Source organism: Anastrepha obliqua, chromosome 1, assembly GCF_027943255.1.
Source record: "Anastrepha obliqua isolate idAnaObli1 chromosome 1, idAnaObli1_1.0, whole genome shotgun sequence".
NCBI classification, from domain to species: Eukaryota; Metazoa; Arthropoda; class Insecta; order Diptera; family Tephritidae; genus Anastrepha; species Anastrepha obliqua.
In genome coordinates this window covers 28,394,646-28,398,755 of record NC_072892.1, presented here as the reverse complement: position 1 = coordinate 28,398,755, position 4,110 = coordinate 28,394,646, and positions in this window count along the sequence as shown.

Genomic DNA, 4,110 nt, shown 5'->3' with positions numbered 1-4,110 from the left:
TCCTACTCTCTATCTCCTGTAGATTTCTCATTGGAAACGAGTACGTTACCGCAATTTTCATGGACGGAACGCTCTTTTGGCAGATGGTAAATGCATTCAACACGGCCACCACCAATCTGCAAGTGGTTGTTAATTCTTTTATTTCAAATTAAAATTATGGAGCGGTGGCAGGCAACAGCGTATGATAGTCAGTTCAAGCCAAAAACAGGACTGGAGCTAGTTGAAAGCGAGTGCTAGAAGTCTCATATTTATATACCTACTTATAACTATATTTATCTTGTACAAATACAATATACCGCTGTCTTTTTTCTACATAGTTTCAAAATATTCAAATAAAATTGCCTGTTGATATCTTTGAATACCTCTTTTAGTTGGAATATCAGAATGCCTATGCACATTTTGAGGATGCGTTAACTTAATTTAATAAAAATTATAATAGACCAAAAATGATGAAGAATGCCGAATTCACCAAATGCACCAATGGGGCTATTCTCAACTCTCACTGCCATTAGTTTCGACTTTTACTAATTTCCTTTGATGTTTCATTTTTTAATAAGCCATAATAATGTTTTTGTTGAGTAACGGTACTGCAATGGTTCTTGCTTGAGAAATTCCTTTCCTGAATGCCACAGAAATAAATTAATTTGCCCTCCTCAGTTTTCAGTATTTAAACACAAAACGAAGTGTGTGATTGCATTGTAGCTAATAAAGGTATCCAAGGTAGGGTATTACAGAAAAAAATTTTGTATGGACGCGTGAAGAAAACCTAAAAAACTATTAGATTTACTATACCCGAAGTAGGGCGAAACTACGCTCTGCAACCTTGTCTTTGAAAAATGAACAAACAAAAAATATCAAAGTGTAGTCAACTGAATCATTGAAAAGTACAAGTAATGGTAATTATTCAATAAATGGCTTCTTAAAAAGACTTAAAAAAAATTAGTAATTACTAGTAATTCTTAGAATAATTAAAAATTGTTTAACAAGTCTGGTTAAATATTTTAAATGGAAACTGCTGCGAGGTTTGCTATTTGTATTCTGAACTAAAAGTGGAAAAATGAGCATTGATGGTAGACAGATTTGTAGTTCTTCAAAATATTCTCTAATACGATCAGTACACTTTTGCATTCATTTCAACTAATATTCGAAGCGTTTTCTCCAGTCGCGTTTCCCGATCGTTTTTTAAGTTGTATGGAATGCGACGCGACAACATATCTTTCTTAACACCAGCTCTTCATGCAAAATCTTATTGATGCCTCCCGAACTAATACCCAAGGATGCCTCATCTCCCGGCGTGTGGCATGATGATCCTGCTGAATAATTTCGCGCACATCAATGATATTTTCTAGCCTAACAACTGATTTTGGGATTCCCTTCTGGAAGAGAAAATTCATTGCATCAGTTTTGGCGGTACTAAAGCGCGGTGCTTGTTCGCCGTGTAATGATTATAGATCAACAATGCGTTCTTGCCTTGATAGCTCATGTCTAAAATGTGGACGGCTTAATTCTATTTTTTGCCAAGAAGTGGCTTTAGCCACTGCAAACAATACTACAATATTCTGAGTGCGTTTATGATAAAATATTTCAAACTTTCCAATGAAAATGTTAGATGACGCCTAACAACACTAGAAGTGTACAAGGCCAGAAATATAAATAGCAACCCTCGTATTTACTTTTATTCGCGTATCATTCTGTAACCAGTGGCTATCTTTAATAACCTGTCAAATTTTATATGGCGAAGATATTTTACTTGTTGGCGTGCACAATGGTGCCCAAAAAGATTTCTGGTCTCAAAGGGAATAGTTTGTAACGGGTGGGCCATATAGCGCTTGCTTTTTGAACCACCTATTTTTTTGAGAATGGTAACACAAATGACATGTCAAATGTGTTCATAATTTACTTAAAGGTTTGACATTTACGAAATGTGACGCTATACGCTTGAACAAAATTGGGAAATATTGAAAACCTATTGCCAAAGTGGTGAGTCTTCTTCTTCTTCCGCGGTTACAGTTGCCATTCATGAAATTGGAGCCCAAACAATCGAAAACGTGCTTAAAAATTGGGTTGATCGAATGGCCTACCGTAAAGCCAGTCGTGGCAGTCATTTGAACGATGTTATTTTTCATTCATAAATGACAATGTTCAATCTTCAAAATAAAAAAAAAGGTTGAAAAAATATTGATTAGTTTTTATAGCCGATTCAAAAAGCAAATTTTACATGGCCCACCTTACATAAATAATCTTTGACAGAAGTCGAATTTGTGCTTTATTCTTTGTATTTTATTTCAACAAGTAAGCTGTGTATTTTGATAATTCTTCTACTTCTCTTAATATGAATATTTTTCAATTGCAGTAAAAACAAAAACCCCTTTTTTATCCCAATTTGTAATCGATCTCAGGTCTTTCTATATTAAATTATTATTTACATTAAACTTATTGAGCTGTGGAGCTACTTACTTTAGTGCTTATTTTTGTTACTTACAAATTTAAAAAAGGAAATATTGTTCTTCACCTACCTTCTTTTATTTTTCTTAACTTTACAGTGAAAACGGCCAACAGCATCGGACTTTTCAATAATCAGGAGAATAAACTATCAACACAACTTTTAAGGAAATTTTTTACTATCATTTTATTACTAAACTTTTCAGACTGGTCCAATATATTCTGAAATGTAGGAATTCAATTAAATTCTACGTGTACGACGATCGCCTCCACCCAGTGCTCCCAGGTACAGGCTTGAATGCACCAATGTACACAGTAACTATGCAGATTCCCAGCATTACCACCTTGTTCAAAAAGTCCCCGGAATATATTTAGAAAATTCAAAGTTTATTCTTCAAAAGTGATAATATCGTATTCAAAGTACTCCCCATCAACTGGAACGCACTTATGCCAGCGTACTATCCAGCTCTCGAAACATTTCTGAAACTTCATTTTTGGTATAGCCATCAAGTACGCAAATTTCTTTTTCGGCTGAAATCGACGTGGTTTTGTTTTTGGTCTTAGTTTAGTCGTAGCTCTCCACTCGCTCGCCTAATGACTGGATACGGTGTCTTCCTCACAAACGCACGCACTCACGTCTCGTTTCTAGTAATGATGTGTTTGATGAATGTTGGACTGGATTTAGCCTTGGAAATCACATATTTGGCAATATAAACCCGGTCCGTTTTTTGCATGCAAATCAGGTGCTTTATGATCAACTTTGCAGCAACATGGCGCAAACCCAAATCATTAACCAAAATATCCTGAACGGATCCATGAGCAATGGTCAAGTCCTCTAATAATTTTCTGATGGTTACTTTGCGGTTATTGATCAACTTTTCTTTCAATTTATAGATGTTTTCCATTTTCCAATTTTCGATGTCGATGGCCTGCCACCACGTTCGTTAGGGTCATGGTGGGGGTTGAGATGTTCATGTCACTCATAAACGGCTGGTTCCTTTAGAATATCATTATCGAAACAGTCTCCCAACGTTTCTAGATTTTCACAACATTAGAGGTAGATTTACTCAAGGTCACGTAACTTTTACGAATGTCAAGCGATGGCTATCAAATTTTGTTAGAAATGTCAATCACAGGTGTGGCAATATAACAAAAAAAAAATCAGACCACAAATCAATTGACTTAAAGCGTCACCTGGCGGTTCTTCCGGGAACTTTTTGATCAAAATAAAAAATAAAAATATATTTATATAAAAATACTTGGTGCGTACACTTCTGTTAGGTGTTTGGCACAGCTCCTCCTCTATTTGTGATAAGCGTCTTAATTTTTTCCGCAAATGGATGGACTGACAGTTTTAAACCGGCTCCGAACGCCGAATGGTTTTTAAGAGGAGTTTTTTCATGGCAGAAATACACTAGGAGGCTTGCCATTGCCTGCCGACGGGCGACCACTATTAGAAAAATCTTTGTCTATTATTTTATATCCATGCACGGATATTCGAACCTACGCACTCTCAAATGATAGTCATGCATCAACCCATTCCGCCATGGCGGCCGGTATGGCGGTTACGGCGGTCAAAAGGGTGTGTAGAATTATGCAGTTCCTTAAATGTAAAGTTTGTCTTACCAATATAGCCGTATACCAAAATAATCACAGCATCACTACGCA